We start from the raw sequence: 20044 nt of genomic DNA, 5'->3' as shown, positions 1-20044 counted from the left end.
GGTCACCTTGAGGCTTCAAAAAGTAGTTATTCAACATGAGGCACATTCCAAATGACATTTTGAATCAATTTTTCTACAGTCCAGAAAATCAATTTTCTGATGAAAAAGGATGACCCGTGACCTGTCGAAATTTCTCCAGATGGTCAAAAATGGAAATGTTTTAATGTTTAATTTTTTGACTGCAAATGACTATTCCATGTAAATTATCACTTTTGGAACTAAAATAAGTGTGTTTAGAGTCACTTTAATGCCTGAAATTGTTCGAAATAGAAGCTTCTGAATAGGAGAAAAAGTCTGCAATAATGGCACTTTTGGTCACATTGAGGTTTCAAAAAGTAGTTATTCAACATGAGGCACAATCCAAATGACATTTTAAATCAATTTTTTTACAGTCCAAAAAATCAATTTTCTGATGAAAAACGATGACCCGTGACCTGTCGAAATTTCTCCAGATGGTCAGAAATCGAAATTTTTATTGTTTAATTTTTTGACTGCAAATGACTATTCCATGTAAATTATCACTTTTGGAACAAAAATAAGTGTGTTTAGACTCACTTTAATGACTGAAATTGGTCGAAATAGAAGCTTCTGAATAGGAGAAAAAGTCTGTAATAATGGCAATTTTGGTCACATTGAGGCTTTAAAAAGTAGTTATTCAACATGAGGCACATTCCAAATGACATTTTGAATCAATTTTTCTACAGTCCAAAAAATCTATTTTTTGATGAAAAACGATGACCCCTGACCTGTCGAAATTTCTCCAGATGGTCAGAAATGGAAATTTTTTAATGTTTAATTTTTTGACTGCAATTGACTATTCCATGTAAATTATCACTTTTGGAACAAAAACAAGTGTGTTTAGACTCACTTTAATGCCTGAAATTAGTCGAAATAGAAGCTTCTGAATAGGAGAAAAAGTCTGCAATAATGGCAATTTTGGTCACATTGAGGTTTCAAAAAGTAGTTATTCAACATGAGGCACAATCCAAATGACATTTTGAATCAATTTTTCTACAGTCCAAAAAATCAATTTTCTGATGAAAAACGATGACCCGTGACCTGTCGAAATTTCTCCAGATGGTCAGAAATCGAAATTTGTATTGTTTAATTTTTTGACTGCAATTGACTATTCCATGTAAATTATCACTTTTGGAACAAAAACAAGTGTGTTTAGACTCACTTTAATGCCTGAAATTAGTCGAAATAGAAGCTTCTGAATAGGAGAAAAAGTCTGCAATAATGGCAATTTTGGTCACATTGAGGTTTCAAAAAGTAGTTATTCAACATGAGGCACAATCCAAATGACATTTTGAATCAATTTTTCTACAGTCCAAAAAATCAATTTTCTGATGAAAAACGATGACCCGTGACCTGTCTAAATTTCTCCAGCTGGTCAGAAATCGAAATTTGTATTGTTTAATTTTTTGACTGCAAATGACTATTCCATGTAAATTATCACTTTCGGAACAAAAATAAGTGTGTTTAGACTCACTTTAATGACTGAAATTGGTCGAAATAGAAGCTTCTGAATAGGAGAAAAAGTCTGTAATAATGGCAATTTTGGTCACATTGAGGCTTTAAAAAGTAGTTATTCAACATGAGGCACATTCCAAATGACATTTTGAATCAATTTTTCTACAGTCCTAAAAATCAATTTTCTGATGAAAAACATGACCTATGACCTGTCGAAATTTCTCCAGATGGCCAGAAATGGAAATTTTTTAATGTTTAAATTTTTTGACTGCAAATGACTATTCCATGTAAATTATCACTTTTGGAACTAAAATAAGTTTGTTTAGAGTCACGTTAATGCCTGAAATTGTTCGAAATAGAAGCTTCTGAATAGGAGAAAAAGTCTGCAATAATGGCAATTTTGGTCACATTGAGGTTTCAAAAAGTAGTTATTCAACATGAGGCACAATCCAAATGACATTTTAAATCAATTTTTTTACAGTCCAAAAAATCAATTTTCTGATGAAAAACGATGACCCGTGACCTGTCGAAATTTCTCCAGATGGTCAGAAATCGAAATTTTTATTGTTTAATTTTTTGACTGCAAATGACTATTCCATGTAAATTATCACTTTTGGAACAAAAATAAGTGTGTTTAGACTCACTTTAATGACTGAAATTGGTCGAAATAGAAGCTTCTGAATAGGAGAAAAAGTCTGTAATAATGGCAATTTTGGTCACATTGAAGCTTTAAAAAGTAGTTATTCAACATGAGGCACATTCCAAATGACATTTTGAATCAATTTTTCTACAGTCCAAAAAATCAATTTTCTGATGAAAAACGATGACCCGTGACCTGTCGAAATTTCTCCAGATGGTCAGAAATGGAAATTTTTTAATGTTTAATTTTTTGACTGCAATTGACTATTCCATGTAAATTATCACTTTTGGAACAAAAACAAGTGTGTTTAGACTCACTTTAATGCCTGAAATTAGTGGAAATAGAAGCTTCTGAATAGGAGAAAAAGTCTGCAATAATGGCAATTTTGGTCACATTGAGGTTTCAAAAAGTAGTTATTCAACATGAGGCACAATCCAAATGACATTTTGAATCAATTTTTCAACAGTCCAAAAAATCAATTTTCTGATGAAAAACGATGACCCGTGACCTGTCGAAATTTCTCCAGATGGTCAGAAATCGAAATTTGTATTGTTTAATTTTTTGACTGCAAATGACTATTCCATGTAAATTATCACTTTTGGAACAAAAACAAGTGTGTTTAGAGTCAGTTTAATGCCTGAAATTGGTCGAAAAAGAAGCTTCTGAGTAGGAGAAAATGTCCGTAAAAATGGCAATTTTGGTCACATTGAGGCTTCAAAAAGTAGTTATTCAACATGAGGCACATTCCAAATGACATTTTGAATCAATTTTTCTACAGTCCAGAAAATCTATTTTCTGATGAAAAAGGATGACCCGTGACCTGTCGAAATTTCTCCAGATGGTCAGAAATGGAAATGTTTTAATGTTTAATTTTTTGACTGCAAATGACTATTCCATGTAAATTATCACTTTTGGAACAAAAACAAGTGTTTTTAGAGTCACGTTAATGCCTGAAATTGGTCGAAATAGAAGCTTCTGAATAGGAGAAAAAGTCTGTAATAATGGCAATTTTGGTCACATTGAGGCTTTAAAAAGTAGTTATTCAACATGAGGCACATTCAAAATGACATTTTGAATCAATTTTTCTACAGTCCAAAAAATCAATTTTCTGATGAAAAACGATGACCCGTGACCTGTCGAAATTTCTCCAGATGGTCAGAAATCGAAATTTTTATTGCTTAATTTTTTGACTGCAAATGACTATTCCGTGTAAATTATCACTTTTGGAACAAAAACAAGTGTGTTAGAGAGTCAGTTTAATGCCTGAAATTGGTAGAAAAAGAAGCTTCTGAGTAGGAGAAAATGTCCGTAAAAATGGCAATTTTGGTCACCTTGAGGCTTCAAAAAGTAGTTATTCAACATGAGGCACATTCCAAATGACATTTTGAATCAATTTTTCTACAGTCCAGAAAATCAATTTTCTGATGAAAAAGGATGACCCGTGACCTGTCGAAATTTCTCCAGATGGTCAAAAATGGAAATGTTTTAATGTTTAATTTTTTGACTGCAAATGACTATTCCATGTAAATTATCACTTTTGGAACTAAAATAAGTGTGTTTAGAGTCACTTTAATGCCTGAAATTGTTCGAAATAGAAGCTTCTGAATAGGAGAAAAAGTCTGCAATAATGGCACTTTTGGTCACATTGAGGTTTCAAAAAGTAGTTATTCAACATGAGGCACAATCCAAATGACATTTTAAATCAATTTTTTTACAGTCCAAAAAATCAATTTTCTGATGAAAAACGATGACCCGTGACCTGTCGAAATTTCTCCAGATGGTCAGAAATCGAAATTTTTATTGTTTAATTTTTTGACTGCAAATGACTATTCCATGTAAATTATCACTTTTGGAACAAAAATAAGTGTGTTTAGACTCACTTTAATGACTGAAATTGGTCGAAATAGAAGCTTCTGAATAGGAGAAAAAGTCTGTAATAATGGCAATTTTGGTCACATTGAGGCTTTAAAAAGTAGTTATTCAACATGAGGCACATTCCAAATGACATTTTGAATCAATTTTTCTACAGTCCAAAAAATCTATTTTTTGATGAAAAACGATGACCCCTGACCTGTCGAAATTTCTCCAGATGGTCAGAAATGGAAATTTTTTAATGTTTAATTTTTTGACTGCAATTGACTATTCCATGTAAATTATCACTTTTGGAACAAAAACAAGTGTGTTTAGACTCACTTTAATGCCTGAAATTAGTCGAAATAGAAGCTTCTGAATAGGAGATAAAGTCTGCAATAATGGCAATTTTGGTCACATTGAGGTTTCAAAAAGTAGTTATTCAACATGAGGCACAATCCAAATGACATTTTGAATCAATTTTTCTACAGTCCAAAAAATCAATTTTCTGATGAAAAACGATGACCCGTGACCTCTCGAAATTTCTCCAGATGGTCAGAAATCGAAATTTGTATTGTTTAATTTTTTGACTGCAATTGACTATTCCATGTAAATTATCACTTTTGGAACAAAAACAAGTGTGTTTAGACTCACTTTAATGCCTGAAATTAGTCGAAAAAGAAGCTTCTGAGTAGGAGAAAATGTCCGTAAAAATGGCAATTTTGGTCACATTGAGGCTTCAAAAAGTAGTTATTCAACATGAGGCACATTCCAAATGACATTTTGAATCAATTTTTCTACAGTCCAAAAAATCTATTTTCTGATGAAAAACGATGACCCGTGACCCGTCGAAATTTCTCCAGATGGTCAGAAATGGACATTTTTCAATGTTTAATTTTTGGACTTCAAATGACTATTCCATGTAAATTATCACTTTTGGAACAAAAATAAGTGTGTTTATAGTCACTTTAATGCCTGAAATTGGTCGAAATAGAAGCTTCTGAATAGGAGAAAAAGTCTGTAATAATGGCAATTTTGGTCACATTGAGGCTTTAAAAAGTAGTTATTCAACATGAGGCACATTACAAATGACATTTTGAATCAATTTTTCTACAGTCCTAAAAATCAATTTTCTGATGAAAAACATGACCTATGACCTGTCGAAATTTCTCCAGATGGCCAGAAATGGAAATTTTTTAATGTTTAAATTTTTTGACTGCAAATGACTATTCCATGTAAATTATCACTTTTGGAACTAAAATAAGTTTGTTTAGAGTCACGTTAATGCCTGAAATTGTTCGAAATAGAAGCTTCTGAATAGGAGAAAAAGTCTGCAATAATGGCAATTTTGGTCACATTGAGGTTTCAAAAAGTAGTTATTCAACATGAGGCACAATCCAAATGACATTTTAAATCAATTTTTTTACAGTCCAAAAAATCAATTTTCTGATGAAAAACGATGACCCGTGACCTGTCGAAATTTCTCCAGATGGTCAGAAATCGAAATTTTTATTGTTTAATTTTTTGACTGCAAATGACTATTCCATGTAAATTATCACTTTTGGAACAAAAATAAGTGTGTTTAGACTCACTTTAATGACTGAAATTGGTCGAAATAGAAGCTTCTGAATAGGAGAAAAAGTCTGTAATAATGGCAATTTTGGTGACATTGAGGCTTTAAAAAGTAGTTATTCAACATGAGGCACATTCCAAATGACATTTTGAATCAATTTTTCTACAGTCCAAAAATCAATTTTCTGATGAAAAACGATGACCCGTGACCTGTCGAAATTTCTCCAGATGGTCAGAAATGGAAATTTTTTAATGTTTAATTTTTTGACTGCAATTGACTATTCCATGTAAATTATCACTTTTGGAACAAAAACAAGTGTGTTTAGACTCACTTTAATGCCTGAAATTAGTGGAAATAGAAGCTTCTGAATAGGAGAAAAAGTCTGCAATAATGGCAATTTTGGTCACATTGAGGTTTCAAAAAGTAGTTATTCAACATGAGGCACAATCCAAATGACATTTTGAATCAATTTTTCTACAGTCCAAAAAATCAATTTTCTGATGAAAAACGATGACCTGTGACCTGTCGAAATTTCTCCAGATGGCCAGAAATGGAAATTTTTTAATGTTTAATTTTTTGACTGCAAATGACTATTTCATATAAATTATCACTTTTGGAACAAAAATAAGTGTGTTTAGAGTCACTTTAATGTCTGAAATTGGTCAAAATAGACGCTTCTGAATAGGAGAAAAAGTCTGTAATAATGGCAATTTTGGTAACATTGAGGCTTTAAAAAGTAGTTATTCAACATGAGGCACATTCCAAATGACATTTTGAATCAATTTTTCTACAGTCCAGAAAATCAATTTTCTGATGAAAAAGGATGACCCGTGACCTGTGGAAATTTCTCCAGATGGTCAGAAATGGAAATGTTTTAATATTTAATTTTTTGACTGCAAATGACTATTCCATATAAATTATCACTTTTGGAACAAAAACAAGTGTTTTTAGAGTCACTGTAATGCCTGAAATTGGTCGAAATAGAAGCTTCTGAATAGGAGAAAAAGTCTGCAATAATGGCACTTTTGGTCACATTGAGGTTTCAAAAAGTAGTTATTCAACATGAGGCACAATCCAAATGACATTTTAAATCAATTTTTTTACAGTCCAAAAAATCAATTTTCTGATGAAAAACGATGACCCGTGACCTGTCGAAATTTCTCCAGATGGTCAGAAATCGAAATTTTTATTGTTTAATTTTTTGACTGCAAATGACTATTCCATGTAAATTATCACTTTTGGAACAAAAATAAGTGTGTTTAGACTCACTTTAATGACTGAAATTGGTCGAAATGGAAGCTTCTGAATAGGAGAAAAAGTCTGTAATAATGGCAATTTTGGTCACATTGAGGCTTTAAAAAGTAGTTATTCAACATGAGGCACATTCCAAATGACATTTTGAATCAATTTTTCTACAGTCCAAAAAATCTATTTTTTGATGAAAAACGATGACCCCTGACCTGTCGAAATTTCTCCAGATGGTCAGAAATGGAAATTTTTTAATGTTTAATTTTTTGACTGCAATTGACTATTCCATGTAAATTATCACTTTTGGAACAAAAACAAGTGTGTTTAGACTCACTTTAATGCCTGAAATTAGTCGAAATAGAAGCTTCTGAATAGGAGATAAAGTCTGCAATAATGGCAATTTTGGTCACATTGAGGTTTCAAAAAGTAGTTATTCAACATGAGGCACAATCCAAATGACATTTTGAATCAATTTTTCTACAGTCCAAAAAATCAATTTTCTGATGAAAAACGATGACCCGTGACCTCTCGAAATTTCTCCAGATGGTCAGAAATCGAAATTTGTATTGTTTAATTTTTTGACTGCAATTGACTATTCCATGTAAATTATCACTTTTGGAACAAAAACAAGTGTGTTTAGACTCACTTTAATGCCTGAAATTAGTCGAAAAAGAAGCTTCTGAGTAGGAGAAAATGTCCGTAAAAATGGCAATTTTGGTCACATTGAGGCTTCAAAAAGTAGTTATTCAACATGAGGCACATTCCAAATGACATTTTGAATCAATTTTTCTACAGTCCAAAAAATCTATTTTCTGATGAAAAACGATGACCCGTGACCCGTCGAAATTTCTCCAGATGGTCAGAAATGGACATTTTTCAATGTTTAATTTTTGGACTTCAAATGACTATTCCATGTAAATTATCACTTTTGGAACAAAAATAAGTGTGTTTATAGTCACTTTAATGCCTGAAATTGGTCGAAATAGAAGCTTCTGAATAGGAGAAAAAGTCTGTAATAATGGCAATTTTGGTCACATTGAGGCTTTAAAAAGTAGTTATTCAACATGAGGCACATTACAAATGACATTTTGAATCAATTTTTCTACAGTCCTAAAAATCAATTTTCTGATGAAAAACATGACCTATGACCTGTCGAAATTTCTCCAGATGGCCAGAAATGGAAATTTTTTAATGTTTAAATTTTTTGACTGCAAATGACTATTCCATGTAAATTATCACTTTTGGAACTAAAATAAGTTTGTTTAGAGTCACGTTAATGCCTGAAATTGTTCGAAATAGAAGCTTCTGAATAGGAGAAAAAGTCTGCAATAATGGCAATTTTGGTCACATTGAGGTTTCAAAAAGTAGTTATTCAACATGAGGCACAATCCAAATGACATTTTAAATCAATTTTTTTACAGTCCAAAAAATCAATTTTCTGATGAAAAACGATGACCCGTGACCTGTCGAAATTTCTCCAGATGGTCAGAAATCGAAATTTTTATTGTTTAATTTTTTGACTGCAAATGACTATTCCATGTAAATTATCACTTTTGGAACAAAAATAAGTGTGTTTAGACTCACTTTAATGACTGAAATTGGTCGAAATAGAAGCTTCTGAATAGGAGAAAAAGTCTGTAATAATGGCAATTTTGGTGACATTGAGGCTTTAAAAAGTAGTTATTCAACATGAGGCACATTCCAAATGACATTTTGAATCAATTTTTCTACAGTCCAAAAATCAATTTTCTGATGAAAAACGATGACCCGTGACCTGTCGAAATTTCTCCAGATGGTCAGAAATGGAAATTTTTTAATGTTTAATTTTTTGACTGCAATTGACTATTCCATGTAAATTATCACTTTTGGAACAAAAACAAGTGTGTTTAGACTCACTTTAATGCCTGAAATTAGTGGAAATAGAAGCTTCTGAATAGGAGAAAAAGTCTGCAATAATGGCAATTTTGGTCACATTGAGGTTTCAAAAAGTAGTTATTCAACATGAGGCACAATCCAAATGACATTTTGAATCAATTTTTCTACAGTCCAAAAAATCAATTTTCTGATGAAAAACGATGACCTGTGACCTGTCGAAATTTCTCCAGATGGCCAGAAATGGAAATTTTTTAATGTTTAATTTTTTGACTGCAAATGACTATTTCATATAAATTATCACTTTTGGAACAAAAATAAGTGTGTTTAGAGTCACTTTAATGTCTGAAATTGGTCAAAATAGACGCTTCTGAATAGGAGAAAAAGTCTGTAATAATGGCAATTTTGGTAACATTGAGGCTTTAAAAAGTAGTTATTCAACATGAGGCACATTCCAAATGACATTTTGAATCAATTTTTCTACAGTCCAGAAAATCAATTTTCTGATGAAAAAGGATGACCCGTGACCTGTGGAAATTTCTCCAGATGGTCAGAAATGGAAATGTTTTAATATTTAATTTTTTGACTGCAAATGACTATTCCATATAAATTATCACTTTTGGAACAAAAACAAGTGTTTTTAGAGTCACTGTAATGCCTGAAATTGGTCGAAATAGAAGCTTCTGAATAGGAGAAAAAGTCAGTAATAATGGCAATTTTGGTCACATTGAGGCTTTAAAAAGTAGTTATTCAACATGAGGCACATTCCAAATGACATTTTGAATCAATTTTTCTACAGTCCAAAAAATCAATTTTCTGATGAAAAACGATGACCCGTGACCTGTCGAAATTTCTCCAGATGGTCAGAAATCGAAATTTTTATTGTTTAATTTTTTGACTGCAAATGACTATTCCATGTAAATTATCACTTTTGGAACAAAAACAAGTGTGTTTAGAGTCAGTTTAATGCCTGAAATTGGTCGAAAAAGAAGCTTCTGAGTAGGAGAAAATGTCCGTAAAAATGGCAATTTTGGTCACATTGAGGCTTCAAAAAGTAGTTATTCAACATGAGGCACATTCCAAATGACATTTTGAATCAATTTTTCTACAGTCCAGAAAATCAATTTTCTGATGAAAAAGGATGACCCGTGACCTGTCGAAATTTCTCCAGATGGTCAGAAATGGAAATGTTTTAATGTTTAATTTTTTGACTGCAAATGACTATTCCATGTAAATTATCACTTTTGGAACAAAAACAAGTGTTTTTAGAGTCACTTTAATGCCTGAAATTAGTCGAAATAGAAGCTGCTGAATAGGAGAAAAAGTCTGTAATAATGGCAATTTTGGTCACATTGAGGCTTTAAAAAGTAGTTATTCAACATGAGGCACATTCCAAATGACATTTTGAATCAATTTTTCTACAGTCCTAAAAATCAATTTTCTGATAAAAAACAATGACCTATGACCTGTCGAAATTTCTCCAGATGGCCAGAAATGGAAATTTTTTAATGTTTACATTTTTTGACTGCAAATGACTATTCCGTGTAAATTATCACTTTTGGAACTAAAATAAGTGTGTTTAGAGTCACGTTAATGCCTGAAATTGTTCGAAATAGAAGCTTCTGAATAGGAGAAAAAGTCTGCAATAATGGCAATTTTGGTCACATTGAGGTTTCAAAAAGTAGTTATTCAACATGAGGCACAATCCAAATGACATTTTAAATCAATTTTTTTACAGTCCAAAAAATCTATTTTCTGATGAAAAACGATGACCCGTGACCTGTCGAAATTTCTCCAGATGGTCAGAAATCGAAATTTTTATTGTTTAATTTTTTGACTGCAAATGACTATTCCATGTAAATTATCACTTTTGGAACAAAAATAAGTGTGTTTAGACTAACTTTAATGACTGAAATTGGTCGAAATAGAAGCTTCTGAATAGTAGAAAAAGTCTGTAATAATGGCAATTTTGGTCACATTGAGGCTTTAAAAGGTAGTTATTCAACATGAGGCACATTCCAAATGACATTTTGAATCAATTTTTCTACAGTCCAAAAAATCAATTTTCTGATGAAAAAGGATGACCCGTGACCTGTCGAAATTTCTCCAGATGGTCAGCAATGGAAATGTTTTAATGTTTAATTTTTTGACTGCAAATGACTATTCCATGTAAATTATCACTTTTGGAACAAAAACAAGTGTGTTTAGACTCACTTTAATGCCTGAAATTAGTCGAAATAGAAGCTTCTGAATAGGAGAAAAAGTCTGCAATAATGGCAATTTTGGTCACATTGAGGTTTCAAAAAGTAGTTATTCAACATGAGGCACAATCCAAATGACATTTTGAATCAATTTTTCTACAGTCCAAAAAATCAATTTTCTGATGAAAAACGATGACCCGTGACCTGTCGAAATTTCTGCAGATGGTCAGAAATCGAAATTTGTATTGTTTAATTTTTTGACTGCAAATGACTATTCCATGTAAATTATCACTTTCGGAACAAAAATAAGTGTGTTTAGACTCACTTTAATGACTGAAATTGGTTGAAATAGAAGCTTCTGAATAGGAGAAAAAGTCTGTAATAATGGCAATTTTGGTCACATTGAGGCTTTAAAAAGTAGTTATTCAACATGAGGCACATTCCAAATGACATTTTGAATCAATTTTTCTACAGTCCTAAAAATCAATTTTCTGATGAAAAACATGACCTATGACCTGTCGAAATTTCTCCAGATGGCCAGAAATGGAAATTTTTTAATGTTTAAATTTTCTGACTGCAAATGACTATTCCATGTAAATTATCACTTTTGGAACTAAAATAAGTGTGTTTAGAGTCACGTTAATGCCTGAAATTGTTCGAAATAGAAGCTTCTGAATAGGAGAAAAAGTCTGCAATAATGGCAATTTTGGTCACATTGAGGTTTCAAAAAGTAGTTATTCACCATGAGGCACAATCCAAATGACATTTTAAATCAATTTTTTTACAGTCCAAAAAATCAATTTTCTGATGAAAAACGATGACCCGTGACCTGTCGAAATGTCTCCAGATGGTCAGAAATCGAAATTTTTATTGTTTAATTTTTTGACTGCAAATGACTATTCCATGTAAATTATCACTTTTGGAACAAAAATAAGTGTGTTTAGACTCACTTTAATGACTGAAATTGGTCGAAATAGAAGCTTCTGAATAGGAGAAAAAGTCTGTAATAATGGCAATTTTGGTCACATTGAGGCTTTAAAAAGTAGTTATTCAACATGAGGCACATTCCAAATGACATTTTGAATCAATTTTTCTACAGTTGAAAAAATCAATTTTCTGATGAAAAACGATGACCCGTGACCTGTCGAAATTTCTCCAGATGGTCAGAAATGGAAATTTTTTAATGTTTAATTTTTTGACTGCAAATGACTATTCCATGTAAATTATCACTTTTGGAACAAAAACAAGTGTTTTTGGAGTCACGTTAATGCCTGAAATTGGTCGAAATAGAAGCTTCTGAATAGGAGAAAAAGTCTGTAATAATGGCAATTTTGGTCACATTGAGGCTTTAAAAAGTAGTTATTCAACATGAGGCACATTGCAAATGACATTTTGAATCAATTTTTCTACAGTCCAAAAAATCAATTTTCTGATGAAAAACGATGACCCGTGACCTGTCGAAATTTCTCCAGATGGTCAGAAATCGAAATTTTTATTGTTTAATTTTTTGACTGCAAATGACTATTCCATGTAAATTATCACTTTTGGAACAAAAACAAGTGTGTTTAGAGTCAGTTTAATGCCTGAAATTGGTCGAAAAAGAAGCTTCTGAGTAGGAGAAAATGTCCGTAAAAATGGCAATTTTGGTCACCTTGAGGCTTCAAAAAGTAGTTATTCAACATGAGGCACATTCCAAATGACATTTTGAATCAATTTTTCTAGAGTCCAGAAAATCAATTTTCTGATGAAAAAGGATGACCCGTGACCTGTCGAAATTTCTCCAGATGGTCAGAAATGGAAATGTTTTAATGTTTAATTTTTTGACTGCAAATGACTATTCCATGTAAATTATCAGTTTTGGAACAAAAACAAGTGTTTTTAGAGTCACGTTAATGCCTGAAATTGGTCGAAATAGAAGCTTCTGAATAGTAGAAAAAGTCTGTAATAATGGCAATTTTGGTCACATTGAGGCTTTAAAAGGTAGTTATTCAACATGAGGCACATTCCAAATGACATTTTGAATCAATTTTTCTACAGTCCAAAAAATCAATTTTCTGATGAAAAAGGATGACCCGTGACCTGTCGAAATTTCTCCAGATGGTCAGAAATGGAAATTTTTTAATGTTTAATTTTTTGACTGCAATTGACTATTCCATGTAAATTATCACTTTTGGAACAAAAACAAGTGTGTTTAGACTCTCTTTAATGCCTGAAATTAGTGGAAATAGAAGCTTCTGAGTAGGAGAAAATGTCCGTAAAAATGGCAATTTTGGTCACATTGAGGCTTCAAAAAGTAGTTATTCAACATGAGGCACATTCCAAATGACATTTTGAATCAATTTTTCTACAGTCCAGAAAATCTATTTTCTGATGAAAAAGGATGACCCGTGACCTGTCGAAATTTCTCCAGATGGTCAGAAATGGAAACGTTTTAATGTTTAATTTTTTGACTGCAAATGACTATTCCATGTAAATTATCACTTTTGGAACAAAAACAAGTGTTTTTAGAGTCACGTTAATGCCTGAAATTGGTCGAAATAGAAGCTTCTGAATAGGAGAAAAAGTCTGTAATAATGGCAATTTTGGTCACATTGAGGCTTTAAAAAGTAGTTATTCAACATGAGGCACATTCAAAATGACATTTTGAATCAATTTTTCTACAGTCCAAAAAATCAATTGTCTGATGAAAAACGATGACCCGTGACCTGTCGAAATTCTTCCAGATGGTCAGAAATCGAAATTTTTATTGTTTAATTTTTTGACTGCAAATGACTATTCCATGTAAATTATCACTTTTGGAACAAAAACAAGTGTGTTTAGACTCACTTTAATGCCTGAAATTAGTCGAAATAGAAGCTTCTGAATAGGAGAAAAAGTCTGCAATAATGGCAATTTTGGTCACATTGAGGTTTCAAAAAGTAGTTATTCAACATGAGGCACAATCCAAATGACATTTTGAATCAATTTTTCTACAGTCCAAAAAATCAATTTTCTGATGAAAAAGGATGACCCGTGACCTGTCGAAATTTCTCCAGATGGTCAGAAATGGAAATGTTTTAATGTTTAATTTTTTGACTGCAAATGACTATTCCATGTAAATTATCACTTTTGGAACTAAAATAAGTGCGTTTAGAGTCACTTTAATGCCTGAAATTGTTCGAAATAGAAGCTTCTGAATAGGAGAAAAAGTCTGCAATAATGGCACTTTTGGTCACATTGAGGTTTCAAAAAGTAGTTATTCAACATGAGGCACAATCCAAATGACATTTTAAATCAATTTTTTTACAGTCCCAAAAAATCAATTTTCTGATGAAAAACGATGACCCGTGACCTGTCGAAATTTCTCCAGATGGTCAGAAATCGAAATTTTTATTGTTTAATTTTTTGACTGCAAATGACTATTCCATGTAAATTATCACTTTTGGAACAAAAATAAGTGTGTTTAGACTCACTTTAATGACTGAAATTGGTCGAAATAGAAGCTTCTGAATAGGAGAAAAAGTCTGTAATAATGGCAATTTTGGTCACATTGAGGCTTTAAAAAGTAGTTATTCAACATGAGGCACATTCCAAATGACATTTTGAATCAATTTTTCTACAGTCCAAAAAATCTATTTTTTGATGAAAAACAATGACCCGTGACCTGTCGAAATTTCTCCAGATGGTCAGAAATGGAAATTTTTTAATGTTTAATTTTTTGACTGCAATTGACTATTCCATGTAAATTATCACTTTTGGAACAAAAACAAGTGTGTTTAGACTCACTTTAATGCCTGAAATTAGTCGAAATAGAAGCTTCTGAATAGGAGAAAAAGTCTGCAATAATGGCAATTTTGGTCACATTGAGGTTTCAAAAAGTAGTTATTCAACATGAGGCACAATCCAAATGACATTTTGAATCAATTTTTCTACAGTCCAAAAAATCAATTTTCTGATGAAAAACGATGACCCGTGACCTGTCAAAATTTCTCCAGATGGTCAGAAATCGAAATTTGTATTGTTTAATTTTTTGACTGCAATTGACTATTCCATGTAAATTATCACTTTTGGAACAAAAACAAGTGTGTTTAGACTCACTTTAATGCCTGAAATTAGTCGAAAAATAAGCTTCTGAGTAGGAGAAAATGTCCGTAAAAATGGCAATTTTGGTCACATTGAGGCTTCAAAAAGTAGTTATTCAACATGAGGCACATTCCAAATGACATTTTGAATCAATTTTTCTACAGTCCAAAAAATCAATTTTCTGATGAAAAACGATGACCCGTGACCTGTCGAAATTTCTCCAGATGGTCAGAAATCGAAATTTTTATTGTTTAATTTTTTGACTGCAAATGACTATTCCATGTAAATTATCACTTTTGGAACAAAAACAAGTGTGTTTAGAGTCAGTTTAATGCCTGAAATTGGTCGAAAAAGAAGCTTCTGAGTAGGAGAAAATGTCCGTAAAAATGGCAATTTTGGTCACCTTGAGGCTTCAAAAAGTAGTTATTCAACATGAGGCACATTCCAAATGACATTTTGAATCAATTTTTCTAGAGTCCAGAAAATCAATTTTCTGATGAAAAAGGATGACCCGTGACCTGTCGAAATTTCTCCAGATGGTCAGAAATGGAAATGTTTTAATGTTTAATTTTTTGACTGCAAATGACTATTCCATGTAAATTATCACTTTTGGAACTACAATAAGTGTGTTTAGAGTCACTTTAATGCCTGAAATTGTTCGAAATAGAAGCTTCTGAATAGGAGAAAAAGTGCATTAATGGCACTTTTGGTCACATTGAGGTTTCAAAACGTAGTTATTCAACATGAGGCACAATCCAAATGACATTTTAAATCAATTTTTTTACAGTCCAAAAAATCAATTTTCTGATGAAAAACGATGACCCGTGACCTGTCGAAATTTCTCCAGATGGTCAGAAATCGAAATTTTTATTGTTTAATTTTTTGACTGCCAATGACTAATCTATGTAAATTATCACTTTTGGAACAAAAACAAGTGTGTTTAGAGTCAGTTTAATGCCTGAAATTGTTTGAAAAAGAAGCTTCTGAGTAGGAGAAAATGTCCGTAAAAATGGCAATTTCGGTCACCTGAGGCTTCAAAAAGTAGTTATTCAACATGAGGCACATTCCAAAAGACATTTTGAATCAATTTTTCTACAGTCCAGAAAATCAATTTTCTGATGAAAAAGGATGACCCGTGACCTGTCGAAATTTCTCCAGATGGTCAGAAATGGAAATGTTTTAATGTTTAATTTTTTGACTGCAAATGACTATTCCATGTAAATTATCACTTTTGGAACTAAAATAAGTGTGTTTAGAGTCACTTTAATGCCTGAAATTGTTCGAAATAGAAGCTTCTGAATAGGAGAAAAAGTCTGCAATAATGGCACTTTTGGTCACATTGAGGTTTCAAAAAGTAGTTATTCAACATGAGGCACAATCCAAATGACATTTTAAATCAATTTTTTTACAGTCCAAAAAATCAATTTTCTAATGAAAAACGATGACCCGTGACCTGTCGAGATTTCTCCAGATGGTCAGAAATCGAAATTTTTATTGTTTAATTTTTTGACTGCAAATGACTATTCCATGTAAATTATCACTTTTGGAACAAAAATAAGTGTGTTTAGACTCACTTTAATGACTGAAATTGGTCGAAATAGAAGCTTCTGAATAGGAGAAAAAGTCTGTAATAATGGCAATTTTGGTCACATTGAGGCTTTAAAAAGTAGTTATTCAACATGAGGCACATTCCAAATGACATTTTGAATCAATTTTTCTACAGTCCAAAAAATCAATTTTCTGATGAAAAACAATGACCCGTGACCGGTCGAAATTTCTCCAGATGGTCAGAAATGGAAATTTTTTAATGTTTAATTTTTTGACTGCAATTGACTATTCCATGTAAATTATCACTTTTGGAACAAAAACAAGTGTGTTTAGACTCACTTTAATGCCTGAAATTAGTGGAAATAGAAGCTTCTGAATAGGAGAAAAAGTCTGCAATAATGGCAATTTTGGTCACATTGAGGTTTCAAAAAGTAGTTATTCAACATGAGGCACAATCCAAATGACATTTTGAATCAATTTTTCTACAGTCCAAAAAATCAATTTTCTGATGAAAAAGGATGACCCGTGACCTGTCGAAATTTCTCCAGATGGTCAGAAATCGAAATTTGTATTGTTTAATTTTTTGACTGCAAATGACTATTCCATGTAAATTATCACTTTTGGAACAAAAACAAGTGTGTTTAGAGTCAGTTTAATGCCTGAAATTGGTCGAAAAAGAAGCTTCTGAGTAGGAGAAAATGTCCGTAAAAATTGCAATTTTGGTCACATTGAGGCTTCAAAAAGTAGTTATTCAACATGAGGCACATTCCAAATGACATTTTGAATCAATTTTTCTACAGTCCAGAAAATCTATTTTCTGATGAAAAAGGATGACCCGTGACCTGTCGAAATTTCTCCAGATGGTCAGAAATGGAAATGTTTTAATGTTTAATTTTTTGACTGCAAATGACTATTCCATGTAAATTATCAGTTTTGGAACAAAAACAAGTGTTTTTAGAGTCACGTTAATGCCTGAAATTGGTCGAAATAGAAGCTTCTGAATAGTAGAAAAAGTCTGTAATAATGGCAATTTTGGTCACATTGAGGCTTTAAAAGGTAGTTATTCAACATGAGGCACATTCCAAATGACATTTTGAATCAATTTTTCTACAGTCCAAAAAATCAATTTTCTGATGAAAAAGGATGACCCGTGACCTGTCGAAATTTCTCCAGATGGTCAGCAATGGAAATGTTTTAATGTTTAATTTTTTGACTGCAAATGACTATTCCATGTAAATTATCACTTTTGGAACAAAAACAAGTGTGTTTAGACTCACTTTAATGCCTGAAATTAGTCGAAATAGAAGCTTCTGAATAGGAGAAAAAGTCTGCAATAATGGCAATTTTGGTCACATTGAGGTTTCAAAAAGTAGTTATTCAACATGAGGCACAATCCAAATGACATTTTGAATCAATTTTTCTACAGTCCAAAAAATCAATTTTCTGATGAAAAACGATGACCCGTGACCTGTCGAAATTTCTGCAGATGGTCAGAAATCGAAATTTGTATTGTTTAATTTTTTGACTGCAAATGACTATTCCATGTAAATTATCACTTTCGGAACAAAAATAAGTGTGTTTAGACTCACTTTAATGACTGAAATTGGTTGAAATAGAAGCTTCTGAATAGGAGAAAAAGTCTGTAATAATGGCAATTTTGGTCACATTGAGGCTTTAAAAAGTAGTTATTCAACATGAGGCACATTCCAAATGACATTTTGAATCAATTTTTCTACAGTCCTAAAAATCAATTTTCTGATGAAAAACATGACCTATGACCTGTCGAAATTTCTCCAGATGGCCAGAAATGGAAATTTTTTAATGTTTAAATTTTCTGACTGCAAATGACTATTCCATGTAAATTATCACTTTTGGAACTAAAATAAGTGTGTTTAGAGTCACGTTAATGCCTGAAATTGTTCGAAATAGAAGCTTCTGAATAGGAGAAAAAGTCTGCAATAATGGCAATTTTGGTCACATTGAGGTTTCAAAAAGTAGTTATTCAACATGAGGCACAATAAAAATGACATTTTAAATCAATTTTTTTACAGTCCAAAAAATCAATTTTCTGATGAAAAACGATGACCCGTGACCTGTCGAAATGTCTCCAGATGGTCAGAAATCGAAATTTTTATTGTTTAATTTTTTGACTGCAAATGACTATTCCATGTAAATTATCACTTTTGGAACAAAAATAAGTGTGTTTAGACTCACTTTAATGACTGAAATTGGTCGAAATAGAAGCTTCTGAATAGGAGAAAAAGTCTGTAATAATGGCAATTTTGGTCACATTGAGGCTTTAAAAAGTAGTTATTCAACATGAGGCACATTCCAAATGACATTTTGAATCAATTTTTCTACAGTCCAAAAAATCTATTTTTTGATGAAAAACGATGACCCGTGACCTGTCGAAATTTCTCCAGATGGTCAGAAATGGAAATTTTTTAATGTTTAATTTTTTGACTGCAATTGACTATTCCATGTAAATTATCACTTTTGGAACAAAAACAAGTGTGTTTAGACTCACTTTAATGCCTGAAATTAGTCGAAATAGAAGCTTCTGAATAGGAGAAAAAGTCTGCAATAATGGCAATTTTGGTCACATTGAGGTTTCAAAAAGTAGTTATTCAACATGAGGCACAATCCAAATGACATTTTGAATCAATTTTTCTACAGTCCAAAAAATCAATTTTCTGATGAAAAACGATGACCCGTGACCTGTCAAAATTTCTCCAGATGGTCAGAAATCGAAATTTGTATTGTTTAATTTTTTGACTGCAATTGACTATTCCATGTAAATTATCACTTTTGGAACAAAAACAAGTGTGTTTAGACTCACTTTAATGCCTGAAATTAGTCGAAAAAGAAGCTTCTGAGTAGGAGAAAATGTCCGTAAAAATGGCAATTTTGGTCACATTGAGGCTTCAAAAAGTAGTTATTCAACATGAGGCACATTCCAAATGACATTTTGAATCAATTTTTCTACAGTCCAGAAAATCAATTTTCTGATGAAAAAGGATGACCCGTGACCTGTCGAAATTTCTCCAGATGGTCAGCAATGGAAATGTTTTAATGTTTAATTTTTTGACTGCAAATGACTATTCCATGTAAATTATCACTTTTGGAACAAAAACAAGTGTTTTTGGAGTCACGTTAATGCCTGAAATTGGTCGAAATAGAAGCTTCTGAATAGGAGAAAAAGTCTGTAATAATGGCAATTTTGGTCACATTGAGGCTTTAAAAAGTAGTTATTCAACATGAGGCACATTCCAAATGACATTTTGAATCAATTTTTCTACAGTCCAAAAAATCAATTTTCTGATGAAAAACGATGACCCGTGACCTGTCGAAATTTCTCCAGATGGTCAGAAATCGAAATTTTTATTGTTTAATTTTTTGACTGCAAACGACTATTCCATGTAAATTATCACTTTTGGAACAAAAACAAGTGTGTTTAGAGTCAGTTTAATGCCTGAAATTGGTCGAAAAAGAAGCTTCTGAGTAGGAGAAAATGTCCGTAAAAATGGCAATTTTGGTCACCTTGAGGCTTCAAAAAGTAGTTATTCAACATGAGGC

This window comes from Triturus cristatus, chromosome 6 (genome assembly GCF_964204655.1).
Source record: "Triturus cristatus chromosome 6, aTriCri1.1, whole genome shotgun sequence".
In the NCBI taxonomy this organism is placed as follows: Eukaryota; Metazoa; Chordata; class Amphibia; order Caudata; family Salamandridae; genus Triturus; species Triturus cristatus.
Note: the sequence above shows the minus strand (reverse complement) of the source record.